The sequence below is a fragment of the Ptychodera flava genome, chromosome 11 (assembly GCF_041260155.1).
Source record: "Ptychodera flava strain L36383 chromosome 11, AS_Pfla_20210202, whole genome shotgun sequence".
Lineage (NCBI taxonomy): Eukaryota > Metazoa > Hemichordata > Enteropneusta > Ptychoderidae > Ptychodera > Ptychodera flava.
In genome coordinates this window covers 6162501-6186408 of record NC_091938.1, presented here as the reverse complement: position 1 = coordinate 6186408, position 23908 = coordinate 6162501, and positions in this window count along the sequence as shown.

The window sequence follows — 23908 nt, the reverse complement described above, 5'->3', positions numbered from 1 at the left end:
ATTCAAAGATAACCACTCAAGGTCGGTCTGGGGCTTACATAACAAGTAAAGCTGCTTAGTTAAAAAGGAACCGCCTTTTCCGACGTTATATCTCAAACAGATGCCTGTGTGTTAATACGATGGCATTGTGCGGATAATCTGGATAAACTATTCGTCAAGGACAATATGTAATCTTTCACAGACTACCAAGAACAATATGATAAGTATAGCTCGTCATTGAAGTGGTCTTACATACTCTACACAGAGTAACTCCCTGATCACGAATTTCACGTATGAGAGAGTGGTAGGGTAAGAGAGAAACATACAGCAAGAGAGATGTGGATCACAAATCATTTCCACTTTGATATATATATATATATATATATATATATATATATATATATATATATATATATATATATATATATATATATATATATATATATATATATATATATATATTATATATATATATATATATATACAAAATGTATACAATGTGCCCTCCCGTTATCACCATAATGGCTTATATATATAATATATATATATATATTATATATATATATATATATATATATATATATATATATTATATATATATATATATATATAATTATATACATATATATGCAATATTAATGGGCCTCTTACTCTGTCTCAAGACGCAAAACAACAGTGACGAGGTTCATTTTTCATTCCTAAATTTGATGTCTTATATATTATTTATGTCTGTCTGTGGTCGTGACTGTCTGTCTGTGTCTGTCTGCGTGGCTGTGTCTGTGTCTCTGTGATGATATTCATCATCGAGTCTGTCTATCGTCTATTGCCAAACTAAAAAACGATATGTAATAGAAAGAACATTACAATTGCTAGGTACATAACGTTGCAAATTCACCTGAATTGAAACCAACCCAAGCAGTGTTCTCGGTGCTTCCTTCAACTGCATTAAAAAAGTGCAGGTGTCACTCAGGGGGAACAAGCTGAAATTATGTTGACGTCACCCTTACCTCTACATCTACATTGGTCAACATCAGAATAAAATGTATTAATGCTTCCCACTGCTGTTGTTCAGTGCTATTCAAGGGCCAGTGGTTGTAACGTTTTATTTTTTCACTATTTTTGTTTTTAATGTCAACTACATTCTCTTGTTCTACTACCCAAAGACTGCTGAGATACGCAATACTCAGCTTTACAAGTGAATTCCGGTCCGGAGCAGAATTAAAATATAAACAATAGCAAACTGGTGCAGTTAACACATGTGGACGCTGTATCGACACGCAAATCATTTGATGTTTCAACATGCAACGGGGTGTAGAACATGAAAGAAAATTGTTTTTAAAAAATTATCAAAAGTTACAGTTACCAAGGTTACCAAGGTTCATCTAACAGTAGTAATCATGCAATTCGAATAGATTAACACCAAAAATTAGGAGAAAGTTCCGTGAAAAGTTACAATCACTTCTACATTGAACAACCTACATGTCGTTGTACAACCAGAGACCCAGTGACCAATGGTAATCCATATACATCACAAATTAAACAGTGGGCAAAACTGAAGAAGAACACGGTATGTGAGTGGAGAATTAACAAAGCTGCATTCAGTTCAAATAGGTTGTTGGCATTCAGTTCAAATAGGTTGGCGCAAGCCTTTGGATTCAGCCCCATACCTATGAAACTGTGTTAACCATTGCGAGTTCCAATTCCGACAGAAGTACAACTGAATGATTTTTCCAGAGTGGATATATCTGGTCTGTATTCGGTTAACGTCTTTGTTGTTGTGATTGTTTGTTTGATTGTTTGTTGGTTGTTTTTATTGTCGTTGTTGACTTTGCTTATAACATTTTGTGTACGTGGTTGACTTCTTTTGTTATACCTGTTGTTTTGTTAAGCTACCTGTATTTTATTATTTTTATGCAGGATTTTCGTTTTGATTCGGTAAACAGGACTTACTGAGCTCTCTAGTCGTATGATTGCCAGTCATGATGAAAAATTCCACCAAAATATACAAGGCCAGAATAAATAAATTCTTTGTTGTGCGTCCACTCAACCTTTTGAAGGGTTAGCGGTTGAAAAATTTAAACACAGGAAATTTCACACATGTGTGGTTTATAGATATACTTGATCGTTTCCAAGTACTCAATCAAGGATCACAGCTGAAATATATTTTTCACTTCATAATTCACACTCTATATGTGGCATTCTGCAAGCATGCAGGCGCTCTGAGTACAATTTGTAAACAGAAATTTGTTGACAGAAACGTAAATGGGTAAAGGTCTATTCAAATACACTTTGGTTTTTTTAATGAAAACTTCCAAAACCAAAAACCTACTGGGGGAGGGGGGCAAAACAAAGAATTTAATCAGTGCGGCTTGATGATTATATGAAGATCAAATGTTCCAGAGAAACCCATAAATGCCGCACTGAATATACTTCTGCGGAAGATGAATATCATATAACATGGAATATATGGCTTCTGAGATTCGTCTTACTTAGCATATTGCTGCGTAAATAGAATGATTTCCATGCTTGTAATGTTCACGCCCTCGGGAAGATTCATATCACATAACATTGTGCGAGCAAGACGCCATCTTGTGACAATAAGTTGTTAACTTTCGTTTCACCGAGTGATTGTAATTTATGGATCTTGTAAATAATATGTCACCAGTCATTGATCCTCAATCAGATTTAGAATTCTCTATCTTGATCAAAGACTAATATAGTTTCCAGGCGTAATTTGATCTCAATGCTGTGAGTAAGCCTTGTGTAGACGTTGACTGTCGTTTTATCAATCCGGATACGACACGGAAAACAACAAATTAAACGGTTAAACTTTAAAATGATGCAAGCTATTTCTCCCTTTGTTAAAATGTCATTCGCTCACTTTTGCATTCAATAATTTGTTCAAGAAGAAGTTCTATGGTAGATATGAAGATATTATATCAAAGTATGACAAAATCTGTTACTCAGATGATGAGAGACAGTGTTCCTGGCTTTGACTCAGAACACTAATTTGGCAACTATCTGAATTACAGTACAACTACTTTGTCACTTTAGTTCAATCTGGACGAGTGTAGCATGCTAGCAGGGTATGCTTACCAAGACCGGACACCTGGTATCACCACTTAACTAGTGGTTCGAGATTGCACTATCAATTTTGTCAGTGTTTTGTTGTTGTTTTTTTGTTTGTTTGTTTCTTTGGCCTGGTAATTTACTTGCCTTGAATGATAACGATTGCGGGGATTGATTTGATGTCATACTACAACCCAAGGACATCTAAAAAATTAGAGGGAGTTGTCATTTTCGATGAGAATTTTTGCCATTACCTTTCGAACTGGTTGATGGCGTGGCACGGGCGCCCTCATTCGTCGTACCCGCGCATTTTCTTTGACGTCAAAACATTCCATTACATCTCTTCCCTGTTTCTTTTGCTGCTATTGCAACGGCGCCCGCATCCCAATCGCATGCCTCGCTGCCGTCGGATTCCACTGACAGACAACAAGCCGACGATTATCCGTAAACCGTCATTCCAGAGCTGTGAATTCAGTACAACAAGGGGAGAACCATACAACCATAGTGAATGGTCGCAGTTCCTGGATAGAGCAAAGCTGGAGAAGGAGCAACCAGTGTTTCAATAATAATGGAGATGAACAATGCCTCGAATTTTTCATCTGTTCCCGTTCGAGGTGACTGTCTACACCCGTGCCTTGGAAGTATCGACGCCATAGTGACTCCAATCATGTTTTTCGTGACATTTTTCACCAACCTCTGCACGCTTGTTCTCATGAGCCGGGCAATGAATACGAAATCTCGAATGACAAACATTCCGGTCCTGCTGGTGTTGGCTCTGTCTACTACCGACTTGCTCATCGCTCTCCTTGGAGATGCTCTCTGGCTTCTCTCCCATTTCATCGGAGCCTGGGTCGGACGGATGGGATCGTGCCTCTACTCGTTTTTCGTCTTGACATCGCTGACAACTTTGTCTCAGACACTCGTAGTGCTGATGGGCATCGAACGCTTTCTCGCCATCAGGAGGCCATTCTACTACGAAAAGCACGTTACGTGTCGGTCGACGGTCACAGCTATACTGATCTTGGTGGTGTACTCCTTGATACATTCTACGCTGATGTTATTCAGCGTGCGGGAAAGTCTAGTCGTTTTCAACGACGGCACCGGACTCTTCTGCAGCATCGATACGACGCACAGACAGGCTCTCATAGAAGTGTTCGTCTACTGGACTTTCACCGAGGAGTGCCTTCTCGTCTCGATCCTTATTTTTTGCAACATCGCGGTGCTGGGCTCCATGGAGAAGATGAGGAAGCGAATGACCGTCATGTGCCCCAGGAGTAAGGAAGAGTACCTCAAACAGGTGGACATGATAAAGGGAATACATGCCGAGTTTTCTCGCCTGATGGTGGCAATCACGGTCGTCTTTCTCATCACAATCACTCCACTCCAGGTAAGGGATAAGTGATTAAGGTAGCGTGCACTCTACAGTTTTGCTCAAACTTATATGAGGAAACGAGCCCTTCCCTGTGAATATCAGTAATAAAAATCAGGGATCAGCTCGCAAAATTTGGTACCAGGGAAACAAATTTCCAATATTTATCGACACTTGAAATTCAAAATGGCCGCCGTACCTGTGCTAACTCTATAGGAACAATTAGATTTTCGATACTTGCACAAATAAGGCGATGAGTACTTTCCCCATGTGCTCAGAATGAGCTCCTAAAAGGGGTAGACCAGATTGTAAAAGTTTGAATTTCCGAATATCTTTCTTCAGGCACATTCCACCTTAACCCGCATAGAAATCAGAAAATAGGCGTTCCTATAGGAGGGCCATAATCTTACGATAAAGTTTCATATGCTGACGGTGTGTCAGGGATTGTGACTGAATCTTATACTGCTGTATTCCAGCCTTTCATAATCATAAAATGGAAACGCCATCTTAGAGTTCTGTCAGATATGACATTCGACGTATTTTATCATTGGGTACTGTTTGCAACTTACATTTTTTTGTTCAACTCTCAAGATCTTGTCGAAATGTTTTCTCACGAAGTCACTTATGTGTGTAATGTCAATTATTATAGGCGGCTGAATTTTGGTCCGGACCAGAATTCATTAAAAAACAAATCATTTGCATTTTTGTACACGATGCGCTCTGATTGCAAGGCTAATGGTTCTTCTCACGGTATGATTCAGGGGGATGAGAAGCGAATGTTTTCGTTTTCTTCAACGAAAACTCTGAAAATGTCCATCAAAAGTTACATAGGTTGTTCCTTTAAAATCTATCACACATAATGTGATTAATTTTGACTTAATTAGTCCTTACAAATAGCCACCAGAAATTATGTCACAGATTTCTCTGGTCTATCGATGAGCGAGGACGAAAGTTGGTATGATCAACCTCGCTTTCCAACAATTTTCTGGACGTTTCAAATAATTCATGACTTGTAAAAAAAACAATATGCATCGAAAGAGAACAAAATCCTCCTTTTACACAGAACAAATGATTTTAAGGAGCATTGGATACGTACAATACAATCATACAAAGGAAAATCATCTTTATATTTACAGGGAAAGTGGTTTAGTTCTTGTGAGCGCTATACGCCATAACTACGCCGAGAATACCTTGTGCATGCGTGATAACCCAATCACCGTTCTGAATTTATTCCGAAAGTGTTTTATTTCTTCCGAGAAAGTGTGGACAGTTTACAGGTTAATAGGTGTAATTTTGATTTCTTCACTATTATTGTTTTTGTAAACACGATTGGAACTAATTTGGGATAATTGGATTTTCATATTTTGCAAATTTCTCAAAAGTGCTAGGTTCCATATAGCCGAATGTTGCAATATCGCAAATTACTTATTATATAAACAAGTGAGTAATAAAAAAAGAAAAGCAGATGAGACAACTTTTGTAGATAAAATCGAAATTACTTCATCATCCAATTATCCCAAACTGGTTCCAATCGTGTTTGTATGTAATTTGCAAGTTCTTGTTCTAGTCACCAAAGCGTGTTGAAACACAAACTATTTCGTTAGGCAACACGGCGTCTGACATGTATGTCTAAATACATTCTGACGGTTTACATTTGAAATCTAGTCCGGACCAGAATTCACTTGTCAACAATAACAATGCAGTCTGTGCATATGTACAGGCTGAGTTTACAAGCCGAATGCTGTGTATCTCAACATGCTGGATATGCTGGGGAGTAGAACGAAAGGCTGTAGTTGACATTATTAAAACAAATACTTTTTAGTGGAGAAACAATCATCAAACTTTACATGCATACAGTCACCGGCACTTTTAACCTCTGACAACCTTTAAACTAACAAACAAACATATTTCAGAAATTTATTGTACACATTTCAACCATCAATGGTTCGCAATTCCATGGTTCGGTTCGATTGCCAGGATGATGTCCCCCTTTATGATCAGTATTGAAAAGTAAAGCAAATGCATTAAACTCACTCTTTTATCTAATTTGGATTTTGCTCATTCACTTTTTGTTGATTTCTCAAAATTCGCTTGCTTTAGTACATAAGCCCTTAAAACGTTGTGATATATTTATTAGCTTTTTCAATCGAACTTTTAATGATAAATGACTTAAGTAAATGTCCAGAACAAAAACTATATGAGCGGGAGTTTAGAATATTCTGGCTCAAATTCAATCATAGTCTGTATAATATTTCCCAGGGGCAGCTCCTGTATGCTCCCTCTTCAGAAGTTTCTTTTGCGTCAACATGGTGTCAGTAGCCGGATAACATATTCAGAATAACCTGAACAGGTCAACAGATCAAAGAGTCATTCGTTGCCTAGGGTAAATCGATTTACTCCAGACAGAAAGTAAACTAATTTAAGGTAGGTGACTATGCAAAATGAAATATGTAGTAATTTTTTTTTATAATTGCGTATTTTATATCAATAGTGTAATTACTGATGTAAAATACGCAATTGTAAAGAAACTGTATTTGTCGGATAGTTTAAATGTAAAGGGTGTAATTACACCCGTTACATTGAAACTATCCGACAAATACAGTTAAAACGGCGCAGATCACAGATTGCAAAGGACTTGAGTCTTTTCTTCCCATGGCCTGGAAACGATTTCATGGTGAAATTACGCGCATATTTATCAGCCTGTTCTTGAACCTATGTCTTGCCCACCAAGCTCGGCACCGAACATGCTCTTTATTAAGCTAACAAAGGAGAGAGAGAGAGAGAGAGAGAGAGAGAGAGGAGAGAGAGAGAGAGAGAGAGAGAGAGAGAGAGAGAGAGAGAGGTGTAATTTAATCATCATTGCCAAGATTTCTAGAACAACATGTGCAAAAAAGTGGTTTCAGTCTATAGGTCTTAAATTCAGAAACCAGTTTCTGTCTCTCAGAAAAATCGCAAACCAATCGTTTTTGTATTTTGGTAATCTTGCCGAAAGCGAACGACCAAAGAAACGATAAATCTCAGAAAGCTTTCTAAAACTATCTCAGTCATCTGGTTGTAGGCAATCTTGAAGAGTATTTCAAGCGAGTGTAACAGATATACAGCGCCGGGGAAATTATTGCATGAGGCCGTTCAAGTGAGCTGGACCGCTGACAACAGTATTGCCTGGCAGCCGAAAAAAAAATCGAATGATTGTTTTGCTGGTACGGCGTAGAAGATCATCATTAGCATTTTCGATCACTCTGAGTCTGGTGTTCGAGGGAGTGAGGGCCTAGACTCTGTATGCAACGACACATAACAGTCAGAGGTAGCTCGCAAAATGTATACTGCCCTTCATATTTCGCTTCCTGTTGCAGAAATGTTCAAATAGTGACAGACACATCCCGACGTTAAGATCAAAGAAGTGCATTGGTTTTCAGAAGCGACGCTGTGATCTGCAAGGTTGTTGTATACAGCCACGCAGTTAAAATCATTTTATATGACAGGAAATGTAAATCTTTGCTGCATCAAGTTTATTATTAGCGGGAGTTGCCAAAGAAGTTCTTCAATTGTTTGCGTTCAAACGAACATCTATTCAAGGGAATAAATCAACCCATTTGTCTATGGAGTAAGCTTACTAGGGTCGCATTCTATTGTGTCTGTTTAAGACTACACTCATCTCATTGAAAAAAGTTGAATTTCCACAGAATGCGCTTGAAATTTAAAGATTCAGAGACACTTTTTACGTATGTTCATTTCTTTTAAATATGTAATTCGTTTATTCTTGTTTATATAACTGTAAATTCAGCTTTTAGGATTTCGATGGTGGACTTCAAGGAAATAGCACATGAAAGACGAATGTCTTCAGCGATTTCGTCTGGCGGCAGTTTCCTCAAAAAAGGCTTACTTTCCGCTAAAAGCATTTAGCCGCTTCTCCTCAATTTTGCATATAAAATGAGGCATTGCACGCATGAGCAAAGGTTATTTTTAAGTGCCGTCGTAAGCTCAGGTATTCAGTCTACGATCCCACCGAAACTTGCTAATCAACCTGTGACATTCATGGCAGTTAAGTCAAAGTGTCGTTAACCTATAGGTGAATATGCTTGTGAATTATGGATTTCAAATTAGACACAGTCTGACAACAACGCTTCTCATTCATTACACTGAACAAAGAGGTGCATCCGATGGATATCAATTGCGTGCCCTCAAGCTTGACCTCACTAAGATGATTGTCCAGCCGTGCAGCTGAACTCTCGGGGATATTTCTTGGCAATTAGCAAACATTTGATATATGTGAAATACATTTGTATCAGCTATACTACTGAAATCAGGGCATATTTGTCGCCTAGCTGTCTAGAACTACCACTATCAAGTATTATTTAAAGAAACAGATGACATAGCTTTGCACACGTACGCATTGCTGGTATTACGGAATACAGTATATCTCCCAATGCAGTTTTTGTTTTGTTTTATTTTGTTGTTTGTTTCTTTTGTTTTGTGTTTCATTTTGTTCTTTGAAAGTGGAAGTCCGTTATCAGTGCAATCCAACTGTAGACACATGCAGGAAGGACTACATACTATGGACTTAATTCTATTTTTGTAATTTGTAATTTTTTGTAATTTTATTACTTCAAGTCAATGCATCCATAAATGGATTTTCATGCTTTGAATAAAATACATGGACATATACAGAATAAAAATAAATAAAAAACTCAATAAAAGACCAGTAGTTAAAAGTTAAAAAACTACACATCAAAAGATAAGCATAAAAAGTTGGTGAGCACCGTATAATCAATTAAAACAAGCAGGAAGTTGACATGCAGATCGGTTTGAAATAGCTCAGAAAAGAATAGACAGGCACAGTAAGTAGTTTAAATTATAGTATTGGCAATGGTGGATGAACGATATTTGAATGAGCGACTGTGGGCTTTAGAAACATGATATTTACTTCTGGTGTTATACTGGTGAATTGTTGAATTTTTTGTGAGAAGGTCAGACAAGTATAGACAGGAACTTTTTTGGTGATACATTTGTGAACTAGATTTTTCAAGTGTTGGTCGTGCCTTTCCTGGATAGTTGGCAAGTTGAGTGAATTTCTGTAAGATGTAACATGGTCTGACTTTTGAGTCCACACTGAATGCGAACTGCAAAATTAATTATGCGTTGTAAATTGCTTTTGAGAGTAATATTACAGTTGGAAAAGACAGTGTCACAGTAGTCTAAAAGGGAGAAAACTGTAGCTGAGATAACATTTTTGCGAACTTTTTCTGGAATACATCGTCTGACACGGGCCAATTTCGTCAGACGATAGCCACATGCTCGACGGAGGTAGGCAACATGGTTGGACCAGCTGAGTTCTTGATCAAGTCTTAAACCTAAACAGGTAGCAGAAGGAGATGCTTTGATTGTAGTACTTTGATTGGAAAGAACTTTTATGTGATTTGATATTTTCTTGAGTTGTTGCCTAGTACCGAAGAGCATGTATTGATCTTTCGAAATGTTGGGTTTCAGAGAATTGGAACGGAACCAAGTAGTTAAATGAATTTCATGTTCCAGATCATCGTGAAGGTTATCAATATCAGAAATTGTGGACGCTTTTAGGATGTTTATGTCATCAGCAAAACCATAAATTGGTGTTGTGGATTGAAGCCATGTGGGGAGATCGTTAATGTAAAGTGAGAATAAAATCGGTCCACAAAGACTACCTTGAGGTACACCCGTTTTGACTTGAAAAAAATTGAATGAAATGTTACCAATTTTAACACACTGAGTACGGCCTGTTAGGTAGCTACTAAACCACTGAATTGTAGACGGGTGAAAATTGTAGCGTTGGAATTTACTGAGCATAATTTTATGGTTAACTGAATCAAATGCCTTGGAAAGGTCTAACAAGAGAAGATGAGAGAGAAATTTCTTATTCTACATTTATACCACTCCAGGTCATGTGACCTATTGTTCTTGCCATCCATTTATCCCTGAAAACACGACTGACACCTATTGTTCTTATGCAAAATAAGTAATCAGTCATACTTTTATTCATATGTAAATAAGTAATCACCACACTTTAATGAAAGAAAATCATTATCATATCAATAAAAGTGTAGTGATTACTTATTTAAATATGAAAAAAGTATGACTGATTACTAATTTGCAAGAGAACAATAGGTCAAGTCGAGATGTCTAAAGCATTCACACACATTCAATAACAAAATGAAGACAATTTGTTCAACTGATATGTTATAGCATTTTATAATTCAATTTTAACTTTCTTTGGACCATGCTCAATGTAAGCAACATGATTTGTTGATGAAGACTGTCCATCTTTAGATTCGGCGTCTTCTTGGGTTGGACCAATCTTGTCTGTTTTGTTACATTGTTTTGTCGTAACTTGAGAAACTGGTTTACTTACAGCATTCCTCTGATTTAACACTAGATGAAGATGGTAGTAATATATTCGACACATGCTTTTGCTTTGCAGTAGACATACATTTGAGGCGCGTAAGCCGTCATCTATCTGTGACCTGTTTGTTCTTTGATAAGCTGCTAATCGAATCCCTCTTGGTAGAGAGATGTTGCCGCATTCACCTGAAATTATCAAACACAAGACATATGTGACAAATATCATGGAAAATAAGTAACGTTTGTGGAATAGTCGAAAGAAATTCTGTGATACTGCCGCACACACAACAAATTGTTTTGGTCAATGAATTTAATTTTATAACTTTACAGAATTCGTTTTGTGTATAAATATTTTAGTAAAAGAATAAATTACCTTGCCAGAATATCCAGTGTGCTGGCAGTCTGGCCAAGCCATCTTGCACATTTGCTTTGTGTAAAGACGTATATTTCTGGCAGGAGAACTTGATTATCCCTTGGCAAGGGTCATCGATAGTATAATCCCGTCCGGTGTTATCATCGCCAAGTACTTTTTTATTAGTTGAAGTACACATCTTGGATTTTATGCGCTCTGTAGTAGCGGCTGCTCTTATAGGGCAGTTTCCCGTGTAAAATCGACTTTGGTTGTTTTTACATGGCCGTCCATGGAACTCTAGGAAGTCTCTTGGGTCATCAGATCAGACAAGTTGACAAGGTCCATCTTGACCAGTCGAAAACAAGAAAATGGTATTGAAAGCCTGATGCATCCACGAGGCAATCATATGCATCTACAGAGTGAATTCCTTCTCGCTAAGCAATAGCCGATAAGATAGAGTAAATAGGCAAGCCATTTTATTTAACCAATCAGACTAAAATAGTTTCCTTCTACCACAGAGTAATATCATAGACATAGTGGCAACACTTGCATGCCTTTTGTTCCATGGTCGTCCGTTAGACTATTGGCTTTTCATATTAAAATGAGCTTCAAAGGTGTTAAACTTTTTGGAGGCTTGGTTTGTGGTTGATAATTACACGAGATTATGCGAAACATACGACGAGATGGCATCGTACTGCCAGTCGCGTAGCAACCATAGTTACTTTGTGAGCTCTCAGGCCAGAAACACTGCCTCACGCCAATCAAAACATAACACGCCAGCAGTTTCATAAACATGTCCTTTCTTGGCGCACGTGTAAAAGACGGTGTGACTGACCGTAAACCATTGAGTAAAACCAGACAGTATCGATAAAAGACTTTCAAATTTGGTTCAAACACACTCATTATATAATCATGAAAATATGAGAGGAATTTTTAAAACGGTAAAACCCACTTTCCTGAAGCTCAAAACACTCGCGTTTTCGCCAGCACATCTATTCCGATCAGCACCACACGACAACTACAACACAAGCTTTGTCGAACATACTTTCGCTTAACAATTGGTGAAAATCCGAAAATTACCGAAGGGTGCATGGTCGGCACTCTTCGGAAAAGAGAGCCAAGAGCTTCGTGAGGCGAGGCAAACATGGATTGCTTACGTAACCGCTTCACGCCTTAAACAATAGCTGTTGCCACTCTGTCTATGATATTACTCTGTGCTTCTACACAGGTGCATTACACCACTCTGTAGCCCTTATTCAAATGCAGATTTGCAGTTGACCAGAGCCCTTGTCCTACTTGTCTGGACTAGGTCACTTTCCCAAACTCGCATGCCAGGTGCATAATGACCTCTGTGAACATTTCGGAGTACAATGGGTCACTCCATTCCATTGTGGATATTCAAATCAAAAGTAGACAATTTATTGACAGTAATTTTCAAATTTAAAGAAGATTGGCCTGTTTTTCGTGGTATAAGTCCTTAATCGCACCTCGTAGGTGAGCTGTTACAGTTGTAATCACCACACTTATGGTCAGGAACTTGTAAACATCACTCGGCCTTCGGCCTCGTGATGTTTACAAGTTCCTGACCGTAAGTGTGGTGATTACACTGTAACAGGCACTCCTACTCGTGCAATTAACTATACTTATCAAGGATGTCATCGGTTTAAACGCTGTAGTAAAGTAGCTGTAGAGTGTTTGGGACTAAAACCAGAAAAAGTTTGATCCGATTCACGGTGATTTCATTCTCTAATTTTAATAGTTTGATTTCATCTCACACCGAAGATGATCATATATTATGTAGCGTCTGAAATTATCACTTCATATAGTACGAGGTTACACATTGAAAGTACAGCAAGCACAGTTAACTAGTTTACCTGTAAAGCTACATACAGTGCACAGCATACGACATAATCAGGGAATGAAATCACCGTGAACCGGATCAAATATCCATTTCCGATCGACAGAACTGGATGTAATTTACGGAACTATTGGTATACGGAATCTTATCATATTATATGCGCTGGAATGACAATCCCTTCAAAAAAGATTTTCAAACCCATAAATGTGATTTCTCGATTATCGAGGGTTGAATCTGAATTCCATCGCTTTTAAATTGATGCGGCTTGTTGATGGCAATGGATTATCTACGTGACAGCAAATTCACACTTTTGAATGATCAGTATTTCGAATTTTAACATTAAAGTCAAGGTTTAGGGAAATAGAACACAAGTCTAGATTCAAGAACGACATAATCTACAAAGACGACTGAGCACTTCTCGCATCAGAAATGCTATCATTATGTGTTCCCATGGCGAAATTTAATCAAATGCTCATTCAAAAAGTTTGATTTCATCGCACGCCAAAGATGGTCATATATTATGCAGCGTCTGCAATTATAACTTCATATAGTACGAGCAACATGTTTACTCGGGATGACCCTACACAAGTGTACCACTGATCACCTATTGAAACTGTACAAATGCCATTACACAAACCTGAAATTGCGTTTCAGGGGAACCACACCGATAAGAGAACGACCTTGAGGGGGTGTTCAATAATGCAATATGTCATTTCTACATTCTGCGTTCAATTGATCAAACATAAACTTAATTGTTGTGCGATCTTTCGTTGAAAATTTCAGCCGTAGTGGAAGCAAAACGAAATGGCGTTCTGAAATTACCATTCTCGTACAATATATTTTCACATATTTACGCATACGATAAGACTTTTCTACTGACTGTTTCTCAGCTAGCGTAGCGTGAACTAATAATGATTGGGTTTCCCTCTAAAAGTGTTGTTATGGCAATGATGATATAACTGTGAGATCTTTCTTACCATCACATAATCGAAGCATGTCTATGCTAAAGGCGAAATTAGTGCTTTTCGCCCTAATCACAAAATATTAGTGTTTGACTATTATATCATAGTACAATTCAATATTTGAGAAAACCCTAGACATTTTCGTTTTCCATTTCCACTTTGAGTGTTTTCCAATAGCTTATACGAGGCCGTGAGGTACGCATATTTTTTTTGCATTTGAATGAAATTGTATTTTCAGTGCTTGGGGTTTTGCTGTAACGAAACGGTTTTAACGACGTCCGTGATTGGCTGTCGTCTTCTTTCGGTCGCTTAGTTCAGCACATAAATGGTTTCGTTTGTGGCGGTGACAATTTTCTGATACGCAAGTTTTACAAAAATGGTTCTCTCATCATGCGCTTCAAAAGCGACAAGCGACAACCGTTTGATCACATATGTGTGAAAGCGTTTGCCTTGTGACCTGTGAACGAAAACGTGGATGGTTACGCCAGGAGATGTGCATTTCAAAATGGAGAATAGCGGCATACCTGCCAGTTCTATCTAATAACAATATGTCCCATTTTCATCGTTATTTTGAACAATGAATACAAGTCAGATAAATATAGGAGGGTAAATATCCTGAATCACAAAATTTCAACGTTGACCTCGACCAGTTTGGATACCCACTGCTCACCATCGAAGACAAGCGCACAAAGTACGTGCACAACTTGCCGTCAAATCAATAACTTTAATGCACACACGACGAGATGCACGTAACTTTGCGAAATGAATGAGTTCTGCAATCAATGTTGGTCGCGGGTACACAGCGTAAATTTACCGTTGTGTTGAATCTCAGGATTTATGTAAACTCGAAATATGGAGAGACATGCCGGCAGCGGGGTCGATATTTTTCATTTTCTCTTTATTTCATTATCGTACCTGGAAATGACAGCATCGTCAGCTAGCGGAGGGATCAATTGATATGTCATCGGTAAACGAACATTGCCGACAAATCGTACCGGGTGATTAGTACATTGATAAATGACGTTGGGAAAAATGTCAGATCTGTCTTCGAGGAAAATTTTCTTCGGAAAGGTCAATCGTGCTAAACGGGTGCGTACTTGCGAGAAAACGATGTGCGTCCAATTTGATTTATGGAGATCAGATCAAAGTTGCTTCGAAACGGCGTGGATAATTTAGAACTGTGCAAGTCTTTCATTGCTATCCTTAAATCATGCGGAGAGACGGCGAACAACGTATCACAGCCGACAATGCAACGAAATATCAGGGGTTCTATGCAATGTAAAACATGTATAGAAGTTGAGCAAGTCTATCCGATATGGTAGACACTGTGCTTTTAAGTTCAAAACCTACCTTCACGTATCCCCTCGTAATATCAATTTGAAACCATTTCCCGCACATTTTCCGTGCATCTCCCCTGAGTGTAAGGCCAGCTCCTCAAAATGTTTAAATTTTAAGGACCGGGATTCGATACGTACCTGTCGGGACGGTCTAGGAATTATCGGCAATTTAATTACCATACGGAGCTAAAGAACACTTAAGAGCACAAAATTGAATAATCAGCGCAACAGGGACGCATTTTCGTGTTCCTTCCCACGTATATGCGGTCGGTGGTGGATGTGTGGGCTATTCTAAAAATAGCCTTTTACAGCTGGGTGCTTCAGCAAATACCGAAGTACTGAACGGTCGAAAGCATTCCCTTTCCGTATATCGCGAATGCCGCAAACGAGAATAAGTGAACACGGCTCTGAATTTCCTAAAGGTAGAAGATAATTTATGCAACGTCACGCTGTACAACCATTTCAAGTGTCGACATTTTACTCGAAAAGCTCTTGACGGTCAGATAGTAATGGCTTCTCATTCATAGCATATGTTGGTCTTTTTTTAATGGAGACCACTATCTCACTCACAAGACCTATTCAAGAATGAGAGCATAGCTTTGCTCACGAAGAAGTGAAGAAGTGAATGAATATATAGTGTATGAATATACTGAGAAAAGGTAGCCTGATTGATATGGTATAGGTTACAAGTGTTGGCAAAAAGGAAGGGGTAGGTATATAAGTAGGTGGAGATGAATACAGGGATACATTTTATATATATATATATATATATTATATATATATATATATATATATATATATATATATATATATATATATATATATATATATATATATAGACACACACACACACACACACACACACACACACACACACGTCACACACATTTTGCATCACTGTGAATGGCTCGGCGGCTTGGTATTAAATTAAATGGATGGATCAACCCACGGTTTGATGGTTGGGGTGAGGGAAGACTAACTGACGGACATGTTGGTTTTAACAATATTTTGTCAGTTACATGTGTGTGTTTGTCATCCCGCGATTACCCTGTATATACATACATACATACATACATACATACATACATACATACATACATACATACATACATACATACATACATACATACATACATACATACAGACAGACAGACAAAGGCAACAGACAGACATGCAGACAAACTGATTGACAGTTAGACTGACAGGTATGTTTTAATCATGTGTAGTTGCATTTTGTTGCGTGTCTTCTTTATTTGAGGTACAATTATACGTAATCTTACTTTTCAGCGACGCCTTAGGTTTTCTACCGTGTAAAATCATGACTAACGTTATCTTGACATTTTCCCTAAAACTTGATTGAGACCAAATCCTTCATGAAAAAAATTACCGACGGCATTTTCACTCAATAACCAGAGCATTAGTGGTCGAAATCTTTTGTGTTACTGGAAGAGGCTTTCAAAATTGTTACTTGACTGAACCTCTTCTGACTCTGCTGTAGAACAGAGCACGCGTGAAGAGTCTGCTACCAATGTCCTTGAAGTGGTGTTTACAGAGCGAGATGCGATGGTTGTGTATCTATCCCAGGGATTGCTCTATTCCCCTGTCGATATTTAATTAAAACGTGAGGCTATTTGTACTGAATGTTCGTTCTTGTCAACTTAAAAGGTAAATGACTCGACCAGAGCATTTGTCAACATCGTCAGTTTACTATCGAAAAGGTGCCTGACGAGGAGATAAATGAGATTGTTCAATTATTTCTCTGTAAGTTCCTGATACCCGGCGAGCTAAAAATCTCCCACGAGCCGTTTCAATCGTAATTCGATTCTTTTTACCCCGAGACGCAAGCTTCCATAGAACCGAAATTCATATAAGCATAACATAGCAGACATGACCCACATGCAAAGCGTCAATGTTAGACGATTCGTGCATAACGAGGAAAAAATATCAAAACGCCGAAAACCAATCTGATTAAACTCAGATGTAGCGATGGCGACGTATCCACCTATGCTTTTTCTTTCCTATGTTCTGGCCGGGTAACGGTCGTAAGGGTCATATGCATGTCGTCTCTACGTCTGGTTTTAATCAGATTTTTAGAGTAAGAAAACAAACTGGCTTATGAAAACTGAAAGCAGCCATTTGTCGGATGTCATATTTGGTATTCGCAACTGGAGGCTTTGAAGTCGATGCATCACGTTTAAGTACTATATTCTTGCAATGAGCTTTTACAACATTGCTTTGTAAACATCGTTCATGTGAACCTTTACCAACGTCTTTTGAAAATGTATTTATTCTTATTACAAGGAATAGACTAGAATAGCTCAAGCCCCGATTACATGTGTGGAGACAGTTCTCATGCCATTCAAAATGCAAACACAATACGTAGGAATTATATGTTTTTACAAAGTATGTTGGAGACAGTACAGGATTAAGAAACCGAATAAGTCGGCGTAATGCCGAACTCTGCACCAGGAAATAGTGAACAAGGAGAATGAATGGAATTGAATTACAGAGTTTCCATTAAAAAGAAATGGACTATTATTTTGCATCAAGAAAAAAACGAAGTCAATTTACTGACATCGAGACTATCCTTCCGGCGATAGCAAATCCTTTAATCAGAATCAGTTTCGACGTTTCCAAGAATAGAATTTTTTCAAAACGTATCAGAGATGGCAACAACGCCGATAATATCCGCTCACCACAGCGTTAGTCAATCTAAACTGTTTCTTGGAAATAGACTTCACTTATGGGTTCCTGAGAGTGCAACATTGACCGCATATCATTGCCTGTTTTTATCTCTATCGTATGCATCGCTAACGATCTGTATGCTTGAGGATAGGGTGATTTGTGTGAGCGACTTTGGTTGTTCCCCACGTTGCTATGGTATAAGTCCCTCGAATGCGCGGGGCAATTTTCTGTTCATTTAGTGTATTTCGGAAAAAGCAACTTTATGTGCCCTATGAAGAGCCTTTTGTATTGCTTCAAACATCGGATCATGATGTTTTGGTGTTACTTCTTGTAAGATGTAAGGCAAGAGTTTGCTAAAATTCAGACCCCCAAAACGTCATTTGATGACAACATTTTCTGTATATTTCGCTACTTTTCAATCTTTTTTTATATTGCCTCCTTTATGGAACCTGCCCTCACTGCTTCGGTCGTCCATTCAAGCAAACATATTGGTAATTGATCTGTAATCATATTCACAGTATCTCCTGTGTACCGTGAATGTTATATAAAGATGCCTTTGGGGCTAGCGCTATCCAGCACAAAACTGATATATGCAAAGCGTAGTTCACTATCCAGAGAAAGAGTAAGAACTCAGGTATTTCGTGCGTCAAACAGACGATGGTGATATTATTGTATCAATTTTACAATATGATCATTACCGCCATAAGGTTAGATCAATCTTCTCGCATGCACTCTTGTGCCAACACTTAATTTTAATAATAAGCGCCAAGATTTTTTTTAATTTCTGCAAATTGTACACCTGGCCCAATCCTGCACTGATCGCACAACCATTTTGTAACAGAATCTCGTCCAAAGATTGTCCGTGGAGAATACACTCTTTCTTTGAAAGGCTTTTGCAGACTGCTGTGAGAAGACATTCTTTGTATTGTCTTACATCATCATGACATTACTTAGAGCTAATGTACCTGATGGTAATCTCAACAGATAAACGGTGTTTGCTATCTATTTCTTATATTTTTTTTTCATGAATTTTTTTAACTTTGATTCCATTTTGTTTGTTCATTTAATCACGTCGTGTTTATTTTTGCTTGCTTGCATTACAAGTGTAAAGATTGACTGGCAATACAGTTCACAACAAGTGTATTCCGTTCTTGTTTATTTTTCTACGAACGCACTTAAAATCAAAAATAACCCGTTATGAAAGTTTAACGAAATATCAATTCTGCAGACCTAGACGTACTACTCAGCATCTCCTGGTTCATATAAGCTTCCTCTCAAACCATTTATTTTTGTACAAGGCCACGTTTTGTACCTTAGCGCCATTACATCTCCAGCAGGGTTGTCGTCCCAGCATGGATGCCGTAATTGCGTCTTACCCGCCACCCGTGTCCGTGACAGTAATAAGTCGAAGATCCATCGAACACAAGACACGACGACGGGGTCTCTCCTGGTTCGTTGTCACTCGACCAGGCAGTGAAAATTGTAATCTTTCGATGACAATGAAGCTAATATTTGTAGCTTCGATCTAGGCATGAACCTTCAGGTTTAACTTTTGAACAAGCTAAATATTTTCTAAAGCGCATTTCAAAGTTCAGTGAAACACGACTGCAATAACTCACACAAGATTCGAAGAGTAATAACCGATTTTCGGGCTCCCGTGTTTAGACTCTACTGTCTGTCCAATTACCTATTACTCCATATCGCCGTTGTTTCAAGAATCGCCGTGCGAATTCAACTGAAGAGCATAAGATAAGATGAGATAAATAATTAATTTAGCGCCTAGTAACCATCAGCAATATTCACTAGGGCGCTTCACAAAAGCTCACAGGTTAGCTCTCTTGAAGAAATGAGTCTTAACCTTAGATCTGGTAGTTTGTGCCACAGAATCGATGAACAATAGAAGGATCTGTCGCCATACGATTTTAACCGAGTTACGCAAACGCATCAAGCATAATATTTTTCTTGGTCGTCATGTGGAAGTGTTACTAGCATAGCTATTTTAAATTTGCATGACCAGTTTCATCCATACGGTTGATTGTTAGTATGAGATCTGACCTAAGTTAATGACATTGCGCAACACAGATTGACGATACAAGAGTGAGCACAATTATTTTTGGTACATGCACTGGCTTACGAAAAAGAGTGTTTTAGTTTGCTTTTTTTGGTTTGTGTGAGGGCCATGCTTGAGTACTTTAAAACGCGATGAGCATAACATATCCATGGTCCACCATAAGATATTAACATTTAATGTAGAAATCAGGGAGGGTTTTGCTTACTACCGAAATGATCAATGTTGTAAATTACTCTTATCTTACAAGAAACAACAAACAAACAAACTACTCAGGGTTATTCTGCATCGTTTTCAGATGTGCTGCAAAGCTCACAAGTTGTTCCAAAATTTAATGAAGTCTGGCATAGACCTTAGAAATCTATCATCTATGAGTGTAGTAAATGCATTATGTCTTGCCAACAAAGTGTCACGTAGTATGATACATATCATCTCTTGCATGAGGTACCTATTTACTATTTGCAGTGCGTAATTAATTGAATTTTGCATTAGTCCCAGCTGTTTCTAAGTTACCTGAATGGGTCCGAGATATCTCCAATATTTGATGAAAGTATATGCAATGGCACATTGTCGCATAAGCAACAGGTAATTGTACTGAAATAGCACTTATACTACTTCCCTGTCATAATCAAAGATTACGGTCAAGGGTACGGTCACCATGCAAATAGTTGGATATATCGGTAATGAGCACCACTTTCTATGTCAACTTTATGGGAGAAATAAGTGTTTGGTGTGTTAATATGTATGGGCCGAAGTCGAGTCGAGGCTATACAATCTGTAGCTGGCGAACGTGTACAGTACAATAACCAACTTTAAAGACCTGTGTATCTCATAGCCGCAAGAGTTAAAGGTTCTTCCATTCATAAGGAGGGGGTCCTACAGCAATACTAAACCGAAAGTAAATTTTACAGCTTTAACAGCAGAAGATTTTAGCTCCTAAACTTCTGAAACATTTTAGGTCGCCTGAGACCTTCGCTAACGCAGCAATGCCCAGCGTTTAACCGAATGTTTAGATGGTAGAACTTGATTGTTTGTGAATTTATAAAGCATATTTCCCTGGAGCCTGAAACAGGGACTTTCAACTAATTGGTTTGTGTTCTTCTCGTTGATGAAAATGCCCTGAGATATGGAACTACTCAGAAATATAGACATCCATGTTTGGTGACAAGGAAAGCGTTCTTTTCCCTGGAGACAAGGAGCAATGAAAACATCAGCCAGTCTTTATCTTGACAATCCATCTCTCTCTCCCGTCATCCGTGTATTCGCCACCACAAAAGACGGTTATATCGTCCCGTAGCTAGGGTATGCGAGAATGAGGTAAACACAGATACTTTCAATTTGAAAGACATGGCACACCTCTTCATAGTTGCTTATGTCCTTTTCAGAAAATGATATAGTCACGATATGCTAATAATGTCACACATATTACAGTACAACCTTTATAAAAGAGAGCGGAAAAGAGACATCCGTCATTAAAAACTAACCTCTTTTAAGCTTCTCCATGGAAAGAGGGTAGTTTCTGCTGACGTGAGAAGGTAGGGATAATTAAAAGACAGGGATAGACACGCGCCTTGTCTCCTTGGAAACGGACATTTAACGTCCTGTGATGCATAGCGGTTGTTGTATCTTTCAATTGGTTTCGACATTACAGTCACCAGAGATTGCAAGGCTCCTCTTGTCGAGCCTCTTCAATGACAGCAAAATTTGCTCGTTTATTGTATCAGGGAAATGCAATATTTCACTACAAATCTTTAAGGTTGAATGGTTCGTAAATCAGTTACGAAGCCTATACTTGAATGAGTTTAGTGATATCAAAATTCATATAAGTCACAACAATATGACACACTGATAGATCACTCGTCGATTGAAAATGCCTGTAAGCTATCTTAAAAACTCTATTTGTACAAGTCTCGGAAATTGATGAGTTGGGATCGTGTCCTATTTTTCATTTCATGGAGGATTTATCTCTGTTAAAGGCAGTCGGTCACCTTAATTTATGTCAACCAATCACCGATTTTTCACTTGAGTGGCCACTCACAAAAATGCGCTGCCAATATTGTAGAATGTTATAATTACACTTCACGTGTTATACAGTTATCGCGATTGGTTGAGACTCACTCACGTGACATAGAACAAAAAGTGATATAGCATGGCTTTGTAACCCTCTCGCGTGCACTCATATTGCCCGCTAATACGTTCTGGCGTACTGTGCGTACACCCATGGCTTCAAAAACAGGACTCTGATTGAACGCGACCTGAATTAGACGACATTATGGTTCAAGTTTACAATTATGCAGTATTTCAAGGACACAAGACAAGTTATGAACGACGCTTTCTCTGTTTTGGACCTTATTTTAAGTTGTTCGTTGACTTTAGATACGGCGATCGAGCAATGAAGCGGCTCACAGCAGCAACTCTTGATTACATACTACGCGAGGGTTCCAAGAAAGAATGTTTCTTCGAGGCAATAAAATTAATAACCGAGGACAGCGCGGACAAGATCACAATTTGTTGCCTAGCCTCGGACCGGTCCTTATGGCGGCAATATTAATGATACCGTTGCCTTCGGCTCAAGCATCATCAATTCTTAAGGTCATGAGCACCATCCCTTAGACGGGCAACACATCGTAATCTTGCCCCGCTATCATGCGTTCTATGACAAACATGGCTGATAAGCTTCTTTTACCATATATGGATATATGTAAATTTGCTCTGACCGGTAACCTCGAGACTTAATCAGGTCAGGTTTAGGTGCTTCGCGTTAATTTTATCAACGACATATCAACCAAAATAATAAAAAGCACATAAATACCGCATTATTTATTGTTCACAAGCTCTTGCGCTGTGTTTACATACCTCCATCGTCCTCTTCAGACGTCTTATTACCACACATCTTATCTCCAATGTTTCGAGAATCTACAACCCAGCACTTAAAAAGCACAATGTGTTTTTTGGATGACCGCCGTACAAAATTATCAGTTTTCCAAAATTCTGCAGTCTTATGCACAGTAGAAGCTGTCGGTTTAAAATGATCAAAATAATGAGGACTTGGATAAATAGAAATAAGCCATATTCAAACGCAATTCAATCAGCCTACAGGCATCAACGATGTTGAATGTACAAAAAAATCGACCTAAGTGGTTTTTCCATGAGCATAGTATGTTTAAGTGAAGCTTCTGTTATCAGTGCGTGTATCAGCGTATGAATCCCTCAGGGAGTTGATCAAAGTGACCCAGTTGGATTCATACAAGTTGTCGCTTCTTGTTTGCTTCGTTTCGTTGCTCTGTTCGGCGCCCCGTTGTGAACGACAAAGCAAGCACGGTTTCCGTCATCTTGGCGAGCAAAATTTTCTTCCACAAATTTTTGCCGTTAAGTTTTCACGATATCTCCGCGAGGGGGTTCTTACTGTGACCGTTAAAAACTCGTCGTACAAGTTTAAGAGTGTGTATCATTATGATCAAAGTCGAATACACTACAGTCCATGAAAGATTTATACCTGCTTCTATAAAAATGCATTCATACTGGAATGTTAGGCAACCGCCAACTTTTAACGAGCGATTTATTTTCTCAGTTTGATACTTATATGCGTCTCGTAAATTTTAAAGGGTATCATTGACTTCAAATGAAGCAAAGTCTATCAACGTGGTCAACTTCAAGTACACGGGTATATAATAATACAGTCCCGTGTTACATTCAACTGCCGGATGGCACAACTACGTAACACCGCATAGGACAATGTGAGGACGAAATCAGGGTAGACATAATTCTGGAGATAGAGCTGCAAGAGACAATGGTCGCAAATATTAAGACTCCATGAAACTGTGCCGACGCCAGTTTTAAACAACGACCAAACA